This window comes from Benincasa hispida, chromosome 10 (genome assembly GCF_027475165.1).
Source record: "Benincasa hispida cultivar pf3 chromosome 10, pf3_genome.v1.1, whole genome shotgun sequence".
Taxonomy (NCBI): Eukaryota; Viridiplantae; Streptophyta; class Magnoliopsida; order Cucurbitales; family Cucurbitaceae; genus Benincasa; species Benincasa hispida.
Window position 1 is genome coordinate 41,459,096 of NC_143487.1, and position 13,665 is coordinate 41,472,760.

A 13,665-nucleotide genomic window follows, 5' to 3' on the forward strand; every position below is an offset into this window, starting at 1 on the left:
TAAATTTAAATTAATAATTACTTTATAAGAACATATTAAATTAATACAAATAATTTTATTGGAAGATATAATAAATAAAAAATATAATCTATATTAATTTAAAAGGAAATTCAAATTATTAAAAATGAATATCTTATATAACGTCAAATGATGTTAAATTAATTACAAATTAATGAATAGTTGTAATGACATTTTCGAAATATTGTATAAATTTAAGATATTTCAAAGTTGATATGATATAAAACAAAACATCATACGAAACAAACACAATTATAAATCATATGAAACAAAACACAACTATCCAAATATTTTCAGATATCTGTAAAAACATTTCTACAAACACAAACATGATTATTTAAAGGTGCTAAATACATCTGAAATTTCAAGTATTTATCATTCCAAACATGAAGATTTCTGTCATCTATATTCTCAAATGGCCCTTAAAATATAAAGTATGTATTTATCTCTATATTTGTAATATTATATTCTAAAATAATCATGCTACATGTGTACACATACCTATAAGATGTGGTTAAAAAAAAAAAGGGTTAAATTACAAGTTCTTGTTGAACTGATGTTTCGTGTCTATCTTTTCTCTAACTTTTAAAAGTGTCAAATAGGTCTTTAAACTTTCAATTTTGTTTCTAATAAGTCTCAAGTAAATTCAAAATTTTTTTGAAATTAATTGATCTATTAGATATGACTTTGAATTTTATGTTGAATGGAACTTTAAGACCATCTTTGCTAACCATTTGGTTTTAGGTTTTTTTTTTTGAAAACTAAGCTTATATCTTTCACGTTTCTTACAATCATTTGCATCTTTTTTAAGTATAATTGTTGAATTCTTAGCCAAATTCTAAAAATAAAAACAACTTCTTGAAAGCCTATTTTTGTAGTTCTCAAAATTTAGCTTTATTTTCTTTTTTTAAATTATTGGTGAAAAGTAGATAACAAATGAAGAAATTTGGATGTGAAAGTAATGTCCATAGACTTAATTTTCAAAAACAGAAAATAAAAATTAAACAGTTACCGAACGGGACCTAAACTTTTTATTTTATGTCAAGTAAATTTGATAATTGGAAAAATTTAAAAGTTTAGTGACTATGGCTCTCCTTGGGATTATTTTTGGAGGGTCAAGAGCAATTCTAGTTTGGTTAAATGAATCTTTCATCAATTTTTTTAAAATAACTTTTCAGTTTCTTTTTAGGGTTTTTGTAAATATAAAAATATTTTAAAATATTTATAATTTATAGCAAAAATTTCAAAAATTCAAGTATTTTTAAAACGTGTAAATATTTTTTAGATTTTTCTATTTTCAAGAATTTCTTTCTTTTTACGTTCAAAGTCACCTACATACAATTTTCAACTTTCCAAAAAAATTGTCACTCCCTCTGACTAATTGTTTTTTAAATTAAAATCTCATCCTTGTATGTATATATTTTTTTCCTTTCACATTTATTTCATCCTACGTCAAGAAAAGTTTGAATTAATTTTTCTATACTTTTATCATATAATTTAAAGTAAGATTAATATATAATTTGTAACTCAAACTATTAAAATTATAAATAATTAATCCTTTTAAAAAATTATAAATAATTCACTTATGGAATTCAGATATTATATATCAACTTATACATATTATATAATATGATTTATTTAATTTTTATAGCAAAGTCACATCAAATCTAATTTAAACTTACTAAATGTTGTTACCTGCTTTTTTATTTTTAAATTTAAAATTTACCAAACACTAATCTACACTATACGGCTATTGATTTTTCTAAAAACATAGTTATCAGTAATTATTTTAAAAATTGCAATATTCTCATACAAAATCTAAATTTGTAATTTTAAAAGTTTAAATATCTAATAGATATAAATTCCAAATCGAGGGACCCAAAAATAGGTGTTTGGTATTAAATGACCAATCATTTAAAGGGAGTGTGAAAGGTTCATATCATGCAATGATATGTGAAATTCTTGCCTACCCTTTTCTAGGTATGTAGGGACATTTGAGTACCTTACACCTTTATTGGGGAGACCGTTTTAGTCAGTAATTTTAATACAAGTTCAAAAATATCTTTACCATTAGTTTTGAATGAAAATCATTAGTGTTTTGTTTTAAAAATATCCATAAACTTTTAAAGCTTTAAAAATATCTTTAAACTAAAAAAAAGAAGTTAAAAAATGAACTTACTATTAGTATAAAACTATCTCACTGCAAAAATACCTTCGAACTTTTAAAAGTTGTATAAGTATCCTTACGTTTGAAAAAAAAGTTAAAAAAATGTTTTTACCGTTTATCTATACCATATCACCTCCATCTTGCATTCCCTCTCTCTCCCCCTATTTCAATCTATGATCTAACATTTTTCTATTTTTTCTTCTTTTTTTTACCGTCTCTTCTTCAATACCCTCTTACTCTCCTCTTCTTCGTTTCCTCCTTCCCTTGATTCTCTTCTAATTAGTGCTTTTGTTGCTTCATGTTAACTGTTAAAAAGAATGCTTCATTCAATTAAGTTATATAGACTATATTAAGAAGAAATAGAATGATGATAGATGCTTCACTACAACAAAACTGAAATTTCATGACATTTAAACACTATCACAATTAAAATTTGTGATAATTATTTTGAGTCATTATATCGCAAGGTATTAGCATCAATGACACTTTTGGAAAATGTCATAATTAGACTTCTAATGACAATAAATAATTGTTAACAATAAACAATTACTGATAATTATAAACTGTCATTGTTAAATTTATTACGACAGTTTATCATTGTCATCAATTGACTCAAAATTGACTTATTGTTGTTGCATTATGGGTATTGACAACAGTCATAAGATGTCATAAAAATGTAGGGACATTTTTTTCTTGTTAAGAATATCTAAACCACGACACTTAATTGTCAAGACTATCTGAACTATGACAAGTATTTTATGTCAACCAATATTTTATCACGACACGTTTTCATTGTCATAGAATTTTATATTATGACACTTTTATATTGCCAATAAAATACATGTCTTGATAATTCTATCATTACACACATGATTTCCATCATCAAATAATCACATTTTAACTCAAAATTGATACAAACATAAATAAGAACTTTCATATATAACAATAAGTTGATAATGTTTTTACAAATAAATTAAATACAAGGAAACTATCGAATGTCTCCAAAGGGACAAATATAAGCAAACTAATAATCAAACTTGGTAAAATTTTTACAAAGAAACTAAATATAACAAGGTATTGTCACAAGTAACTACACACAAGTTTTGTCACCTAACAAAGATCAATCACTTACTTAGTAGTTTCATCATTCCAATCAGTGGATTCATGCAAGACCTAGTAAAAACACAACATTCCTTTTAGAGTACAACTCAATGCATCAATGTCAACGATAATCACAACAGTATGTAAGTCTAACTATCCCTCTCATACGTCATTTCTAGAACAAAAGTTAAGCATTCACTTAGTCTACTAATTTAGGTGCAAGCACTCACTTATCTCTCAACTTGATGGTTGCAAGTAAAAAAGATCCATGGTTATAGTGAACTTTACTTATCTCCTTCGTGTTAAAACTTCTACTATTTTGAAAAGTCTTAAGTTAGTTATATTGTTTGTTGAAATGTCTTGAATCTGTTTGTTGGCGCTTCGAACAACCAAGTACGGGGTCCACTATTCAGTATATTTTTTTGTTTGTAGTTACTTATGATTATAACCCTAGGGTTTAGAGTAGTGCGCTATATAAACCCTCTACCCTTAGAAGCACCATTATGATGTAATTTTCTGAAAACATTTTCTCTAGTAATACTGTTCTCCCTCTGGCCGTGGACATAGCTAACACACTGTTAGTGAACCATGTATATCTGTGTGTCGATCTTCTCTATCTCTACGTTCCTTTTTGTGTTCTTTAATTGTCGATTTCATAACATTGTTATATATTTTGATTGTATCCTCCTTAATCAAATGTTGAATAAGAATATTGAGGATATTACGACGTCTTCGCATGGTTATCCTATCTTTCTAGCATTCTATCAAAGTTTTAGGATGATTCTTTTGCTTATATTTCTCATATTGCACATTCATCTATACATAATGTCGGTCGACGGAAATTTGCTATATGTTATTCTTATGTATTGCTCTCTGATTTTCCTATCTAGTTGTTATCCAGCTTTAGAGCTAATTGTTCATTTGTAGCCTAGGTGCTTCTCTTTATGATCAATTATATAGGAAAGATTTCAACTCAAGGACTAAATTGTATAAAGATTGAATTGGTGCATAAAAGGTGGTAAGAATGCCAAAATGTTTTATGTTACGATCCAACTTTTAAGAACCTAGACAGGATCGAAACTTATACATTCTGACATCTATCAAGTAAGGCAAGGACTTGTCATTTATTTTAAAAACGAAACTTGAGTTCAACATTTGTAGAAAACTCATTTACCATTTGGTTTGGTCAGTACGAAAGGAGAATATTAAATTAGGATTAGTTTAAAAAAACTGAAATGTTTAGATCTTGTTTGTTAACCATTTCGTTTTTTGTTTTTGTTATTTAAAATAAGTCTATAGACACTACTTTCAGCTCCAAATTTCATCATTTGTTATCTACCTCTTACCAAAGTTTAAAAAACAATCCAAAATTGAAAATTAAAAAAAAAAAAAGTTGTTTTTATTTTTAAAATTTGGTTAAAAACTCAACTATTGTACATAGGAAAGATGCATATTATGGTAAGAAATTGAGAGGAGATAAGCTTAATTTTCAAAAACAAAAACAAAAAACGAAATTAAAAGGGGTCTTTTAACTTTTAGTTTTAAAAAGTCGTAAGAACCCCCCATCTTACCTCAACCTCTCTCATTCAGCAGTCTCATCTCTCCCATCCGTTTCCACTCTACTCCCTTGAGTTTAACAATTGAAATCGTGAAGGCCGAGCAGTTCCAATCGTCGCAGTCGTGCAGTTTTGTTCATCGGCCTATGCACATCATCCAACTTGTCTTGTTTGCAAGTCATCACCGTGGTTCTTCTTGACAGCAACGTGGTGAGTTGTTTTGTGGTTCGTTTTGGTTTAGATCTTGATTTTCGCCACCTCTAATCTCTTGACTTTAAATTTGGAGTTATTTCGTCATTTTGGCTTCAGAAATCTTAGATTCAAGGAGTTTTTGTCGTTGTCCAGACATAGTGAGAATTGGTGTCAATATCTGTTGGTGAAAAATTTTATCCAAATGAATGTTTTTGGTTTTCAACTTAGGAGAAAAAAAAGTGGGAATAGCACATTGCTTATTTTACTAAGGGAATGTCCTCTTATATGCCCCTACCTTGAGTTATGAGGAGGCCCCAAAGTTTTAGAAGAGGTGAGAAGATAGGCAAATATGGGCTTGGTGGACACCCCACATGTGTGTGCTACTATTCGCCCAGTTAGCGTGGCATGTGTGGGATTTTCTATATTATAATAATAAATTTTATTTTTTTATTTTTATTTTTAAAAAAAGACTTCACACGCACACCTCTTACGCATAGTCTTTGCGCACGTTCAGAGGTTAGGCGCACTTTCCATTTCATTCGTTTTACGCCACAGTTGATCTTTGAGACCTATAAAAAGCGGGAGCTTCTCATCAGTTTCACACAACGAAACCAAAGTTTATTCTCATTTTCTCTCCCAATTCCTTCTTCTTGCATTATGTGTTTGATTTACCAAGCAAACCAGTTTTTGAAGGGTGTGAGTTTTTCGACCGGTTCCAGTGCAGTTCCGATCAAGACAGTACATTTTTTTGGGTTATTTTATCCTGGGGAAGACGTGGCAATTCTGTAGAACTTCTTGCACATTGGGCAGAGCCGCGAAACGTCTTAAAGAGAACGAGATCAACGACTCAGCCTATAACAAGTTTCTTTTTTGCCGGTTCTTTTTTCTGATGACTGTCATTTGTGACCGTTCGTTACTGTCATCTTTTGTTCATCGGAGGGTAGCGGTTCCAACAGTATCCTTGTCAGTAAGTTGAGAATTGGCCCTTTCAATTCCTTTCAAGTTGCTATAAATTTATTTTTACAATCTAAATTTATAGTTTTTGCGTAGATCAAAGAGTTGTTGATGACACTGAGAAGGCTAAGGGTCTAAATAAAGATTATGTAAGTTATTTTAAAGGTCTAGGATAATTTTTATGGCAGTGTTTTGGGGCTGAATTATTGATTTAGTGATGTTATGTCTTTTTAACTAGATAAAGGGTTTCGTGGGGGTGGGAGGATTTTGTTTGAAATTTGGATTGCAATTGAGGTAAGAGATTTAAGGTCGGTTTATATTGATTTAAGAAAAAAAATATTTTTCAAATAATTTATTTTTATTAAACACTTTTTATCAAAATTATTTAAAATACACTTGAAAAACTATTTTGAATAGTTGTCAAACACTCTAATTTCTTTTCAAATGACTTATATTTTAGATTTAACACTTGAAAATATATTCTAAGTTCACCCCCTATTGTTGAAGTTGTGTAAATATTAGCTTGGATATCAACGTCAACGTATGATGATATATAAACCATTGAGCTTTATTATGGGATATGAAAGTTATGTGTTTGGAATGTCTTAAATTTATTTGCAAAGGTACATGAATGCCATTTATGAAAACTCTTCCTAAATGTTCAAGATATGGGATATATATGTTATTATTCATGAAAGTCATGAATATCATGTTATGTGCGACATAGATGGGTGAATTGGATGTGAAGTCTACTATGTTGCGTGAATTAGTTGTCTTTATAAGACCTTTTACATGTTGATGCGGTATGCGCAACATACGCAATCAAAGTAATAAATCTCAAATAGGGTATCATCCTCAGGGATCGATGTGAGAAAATTTTTCCTAAACTTAGCTATCACAGTTTCTTGTCAATTTTATTCAGGTAATTAAAAGATGATTTTTATCTATAACTATGATTAACAGAAATTCAATCACACACAAGAAAAATTTAGAGCACAACAATTCCAGGGTGTTGTTTCATTTAAGGAATACAATGAATATGACATGCAATTGATTAAAATTGATAGATTGAGGCTAGAAGTTCTAAAATCAAGAAATCTCCTCTCAAACTCAGACCATCCTAATAACTACCCGTCGACCCGAATCTCTTCTATCGCTTGAATAGTTATAGCATTAAGACCCTTCAATTGCACCCCTTATTATTCTAAATTCATTCTCATGCAATTTTAAATAACAATCTAAATTATTAGGTCCAGTGAATTAAACTCGAGACATCTAATTAACTTAAGTTCATTCAATTAATGGTTAGTTAATCAAAAGCATTAAACTCAAATAATTTAGAAATCCATGCAAAATCAATCAACTGTAAATTCAATATTCAAAGTAACATCTCTAAAATCCACAAACATCCTAGAATAAAAGAGTTTAGCCACACATGATTCCGATAACAATATTCAACAAATAATTAAGCATTATAGCAAAAGGTAAATTAAACGTAGAAGAACGATCCCCCCTCAATAGGTCCGAAAACCAATCACGATCTCTTTGACTCTCGCCACGAATCTCGGATTGTTCTTCAACAAAACTGCACAATCACGATCAATCTTCCTGTCAAGATCAATCCAGAACGATCTTGGATCAACTCTCAATCAAAATCTCGAGTCTTCAACCAAAAACGAATAGAATCGCTCTAATTCGGTTCTTGTACGGATGAAAATCTCTCAAAGTTGGTGCTCCTTTTTTTTTTCTCCTCGCCCTCAGACCTAGCGGCGCACGTTCTTATCTATAATATACTTGCAACACTGCAACGCTGCAAACCAGCGTTGCAACGCTGGCATCATACCAGCTGTGTCAAAGTCATAGAGTTGCAATGCTGCCCTATTCCAACTTGCTCTCGGGTCTACAACGTCAGAGAGCAGCGTTGCAACATTCTTCTAATGTCGGTTGTCCTGAATTGCCTTCCAAATTTACCTCTTTTCTTGATCTTGGGTCATTGGTTTCTCCCTAATTCCATAGCCAACCCGTAGTTACCCAAAATTAGAGTTGTGCCTCGGATTTTTTATCATTTTCGCACAAATTGCTCATAATGTTTAGATTCCTAAAATTACTCAATAAACCATATAAAACTAAACAAAACTAGCAATATTAGTTCCAAATTTGAAGGTAATAAAAACACTTTTTAGATGTTTTTCACATGTATGAAAGCTTATTAAAATATGAAAACAATGAGTAGTTTTCCTTCTTTTCTACTTGATTTTAACTACACGAAAAAAGTTTATGTTTAGAGACCTTGGTGTATGTGAACTTGACATAACAAAGATGGTATGTATGAAAGTGATGCATATCTAAAGAGGCTTGAGGTGTATGAAAGAGATGCACTCGCAGTAGATTTTGTATGCATGAACGAGATATGTATAGAACTACATGTACGAAAGACGTGCACATTCCTAATTTAAGGAAAAGAGTGGAAACTAGAAAAGTAAAGATTAGGTCACACTATAGAAAACTTGCATGAATGTTATGACCCATTACCAACAATTTGTCTTTTACCGAGTGTTTAAAACATTCACCATTCTTTTTCCAAATCTTTCTTTTCAAGTAAGAACAAAACAACCTAAATTCGTGAGAGAGTCGAATCAAAGTGTCATAGGAGATATCTTGTTTATATTTTGAACCTATTTGAATTGTCTTTGCGTTTAATTCATGTCTCTTTTCTTGTAAAGGAATTTTCATCGTTGTGCTATTTTCTTGAAAGTTTTCTGATCATCCAAAAATTGAATCTTGGAATTCATTTCTATGAAAGTTGAACTCAAGTTTTGTTTTTAAAATAAATGACAAGTCCTTGCCTTAATATATGTTAGAATGTATAAATTTCGTCTTTGTCTAGGTTCTTAAAAGTCAAGTTGCCAAATTATCAGTGCTAACGATAGTTTCAACAATTTTCTAAAAATGAATAGAAACCTAAATATATTTTTAGAAAATTTTTATAGATATAAAAAATGTCAAACTATTTATAGTAATAGAAAAAATAATAATAATAAATAAATAAACACGGATAGACCATCTATCACATAGTATCATTTACTAATAGACTTCAATCATACTCTATCAACCTCTATCAAAGAAGATCAATTTTGCTATTTTCTATAAATTGTTTCTCTTATTTTTCTATTTTTGAAAATTTTCCTATATTTTTTGACCATCTATCATATAGTATCAATGATAGACTTCTATCCGTTTTTATCGTTGATAGACATTGATACTATCAATCTCTATCAAATTAAATTAAATTTTCTATTTTCTATAAATAGTCTCCCTTATTTTTCTATTTTTGAAAATTCCCTTATATTTTTTGACCATCTATCACATAGGATCAATGATAGACTTCTATCAGTTTTTATCGTTGATAGACACTGATAGACTTCTACCATACTCTATCAACCTCTATAAAAGAAGATTAAATTTGCTATTTTCTATAAATAGTTTTTCCTTATTTTCTATTTTTGAAAATTTCCCTATATTTTTAAAAGATAATTACAAAGAGTTATGAATAAAATTGAAATTGTTTATCTTTTTAAAGTATAAATTGGGGTGAAGAAATTTGAACCACAGACTTCTTGATCTTCGATATAAATTTGAACCACAGACTTCTTGATCCTCGATATATACAAATATCACTTGAATTAAACTCTTGTTGGCAAGAAATTCTTTAATTGAATTATGAGGCATGTTAGACCAACAAAAATGCCATACATAGAAAAGGTATAACATGGTAGTTAATTCAATGCATGCCACGAGTTTTATTTGTGAAAATGATGTGGTAAACAATCATGTGCATTCAAAATTTTATAATATATATTACTTTCGTACATAGTCCGTCGGTTTAATTACACTTATAACAAATCCCTTAAGAAAAAGGACACATATAAAAAAAAAATGGATTGTTTTAAATATAAGAAAATGAATCAATTTATTTATAAATATAATAAAATGTTCTTATCTATCAATGATAAATAGTGATAGATAGTAATAGACATCTATCAATGTGAGCGATACTCATATATATCACTGATAAATTATGAAATTTTACCATAATTGTAAATATTTTTAACAATTTTATCATTTAAAATAATTATTCAAAAATATATTTTAAGAATACTTTTTTAATACGAATAGATCCATGATTCTTAAGTTTCACTTAATCACTATTTAGTTTTTAAAAATTAAGCTTATAAATATTATTTTCATCTATTACTTTTTTTGTTATCTACTCTTTGAAAGTGTTTTTAAAATCTAAATTAAGTTTTAGAAACTAAATCTCCATTTGATAATCATTTAATTTTTTTTTTTAGAAAATTATATTTTGTTTCTCACAATTTCATTATTATTATCTTCATTTTATCTAACTAATTGAATTCTGTGCAAACTTTTAAAACAAAACAAGTTGTTAGTAAAAAAAGTTATGGTTTTCAAACTTGATATGCATTAATATTGTACGAAGAGTAAATAAAAAAAAGAAACTTATAGGTTAAAAAGTATTTATTAAGCTTAATTTTAAAAAACCAAAAAAAAAAAAATTAACTTCACATTTAGTTTTAGTTCTATATTTTATATTTTATATTTTTTTTACAATGGTTTCACATTTTAGGAAGGAAACATTTAAGTTTTTAGTCGAATTCTAAAAATATAAACAAGTTTTTTTAAAAAAATTATTTTTAAATTTTGAAAACGTTGCTTGATTTTTAAACAACGGATAGAAAATGTATAGAAAAAAACAAAAAAAAAATTGTAAACGAGATTAATGTTTATTTAGTTTAATTTGAAAAAACAAAAATAAAAAACTAAAAACCAAATAGTTATTAAATGAGATCTAAATCTTAATAAAATGATATCTTTATTAAGTACAAGAGTTGAATGCGTAATTAAATTTCAAAAAAAAAAAAAAAATTAAAAACTATTTTTTTAGTTTTAAAAATTTTAGCTGATTTTTTAAAATATTGGTAAAAAATAGATTTAAAAAAACAAAAAATGTAAAGGTGGAATGAAGGTTTATAGGCTTAATAATAAAAAAACTATAAATTAAAAACTTAATGATTATTAAATGGAGTCTAAGCTTTCAATTTTGTTTTCAATAGGCTTGTGATTTAAAAAATATGTTAAATATTTCAATGGCTTATTAGGCATAGTTAAAAGATTTTTTGTTTTTTTAAAAAATAATATGTGGAGTAAGAAAATCAAATTTTTAACTTCAAGATTGATAATTTAAATACCATATATCTATACCAATGAAACTATGCTCATTTTAGCAATTGAAAGACTTATTAAATAGAAAATCGAGAGCTTTTAGAAGTAATAAACATTTATTAAAGTTTTAAGACATTATAACCTCAAAATTAAAAATTCAAGAATTTGTTTAACATGGACTTGAAATCTTAGAACTTACTTTGTTTTATTTTCTCTTTTAGGGTTTTAAAAAATAATAAAAAAAAAGTAGTTTTTTTTCTTTATTTTCCTTCAAAATGTTGCCAACAATTCTAATGTTTAATTAGGAAGATTAACGATAGGAATCCTGTTGGAGGGTAATTTTGTTTTGATTTTTAGTTTCTAAAAATTAATAATATAGACATATATTTCATCTCTAAATTTATTATTTTGTTAACTACTTTTTATCAATGATTTTAAAAATCAAATCAAAATTTGAAAACTAAAGAAATTAGAATTGGATTCGGATTAATTCATTAGTTTTTAAAATTTTATTTTGTTTTGGAAATTACGCTAAGAGTAATTCAATTTTTCTTAATTTAGAAAGATGCAAAGTATTTGTAAAAAATTGAAAGAAAATGTGCTTAATTTTTAAAAATTGAAAATAAAAAACTTAAGTACCGTTTGGTAAATATTTTATTTTTGGTTTTTTTTTTTTTTTTTGAAAATGAAGCCTATAAACACTACTTCTACCCCAATTTTTTTCATTTGTTATCTAATTTTTACCAATCATTTAAAAAACCAAGCCAAAATTTTGAAAACTAAAAAAAAAAGTAGCTTTTAAAAATTTATTTTTGTTTTTGAAATTTGGCTAAGAATTCAACCATTAGGTTAAGAAAGATGCAAATCATTATAAGAAAGTAAGAGAAAATAGGTTTAATTTTAAAAAAGACGAAATTATTATCAAATGGTGCTTAAATAGTTACAATCAAAGCCTTAGTTTATGGTTTTTTTAAAAATTAAGCTTATAAGTATTGTCCATATCTTAAAGTTTCTTTATTATGTAATCTACATTTTGTAAGTGTTTTAAAAAATTAATCCAAAATTTAAAACTTGAAAAAGTAATTTTTAAAAATTTGTTTCCATTTTTAAAATTTCACTAGCAATTCACGTATTGTTGTTTAACAAGAACGAAAATTGAAAATCATTAGAAGGATTATGGCATGAAAACAAGCACAAATTTTAGAAACTAAACATTAAAAACTAAAGCTCCATTTGGTAATCATTTCAGTTCTATTTGGTAATCATTTGGTTTTTTTTTTTTTGTTTTTTCTTTAAATTAAGCCTATTTCGTTCACATTTCTTGCCATGATTTGTATCTTTCTTAAATCCAATTGTTGAATTCTTAGCCAAATTCCAAAAATAAAAACAACTTTTTAAAAGTTATTTTTTTTAGTTCTCAAATTTTGGTTTGGTTTTTTTAAACTATTGATGAAAAGTATATAACAAATAAGAAATTTGGATGTGAAAGTAGTATTCATAGGCTTAATTTTCAAAAACAAAATGGTTATCAAACGAGGCCTTCGGTTTTTTGTTTTTGTTTTTAGAAATTAAGCCTATAAACATTATTTTCACCTTCAATTTTCTTCCTTAGTTGTCTATTATTTGTCACTGGTTTAAAAATCAAGCCAAAATTTGAAAATTAAAAAAGAGTATATTTCAAAAACTTGTTTTTGTTTTTAAAATTTGTCTAAGAATTCAACTATTATACTTAATAAAAGATGCAAATCATTATAAAAAAATGGAAGAGGAAATAGACATAATTTTCAAAATCTAGGGACAAAAAATAATTGTTACCAAACGAGGTCCAAAAGTCGAGGTCCATTTAGTAATCATGGAGTTTTTTGTTTTACTCATTCCATTAATTTTCTTATTTTGTTTACATTCCATTGATGATTTAAAAAATTAACCAACTTATTTTCTTTAAATTAAAAACTTGATTTGATTTTAAAATTTAGTTAAGAATCCACTTCTTTTAATTAAGAAACAGGAACACTATGACAAAAAAATAAAAATTAAAAATAAATAAATAAATAAATAAAATTAAAATTAAAATTTTAAAAAAAAATAAAAAAGATTAAAAAAAGATTAAAAAAATTAATATAATTAAAAAAAAAAACAAATGATTATTAAAGAGAGAGCGTAAACAAATTGGAAGAATAAAAATTATGATTTGCTTGGGACAAATTTGACAATCAATTTTGGCGTGTAAATGCCAGTTGTTTTCTTATATTTTTTCTTGTTTTGGTTAAATATTTAATATTTCATTCATTTTTTTATTAATTTTTGCATCTTTCCATTCTCTTCTCATAATAATTTTTCAAGATTTACACGTCTCTTGCATTTATATATTCCATATAGGATGTCTTTATATTTTTAAAATAAGAGGAAATTTTAATTGGTGTATGTTGTTTT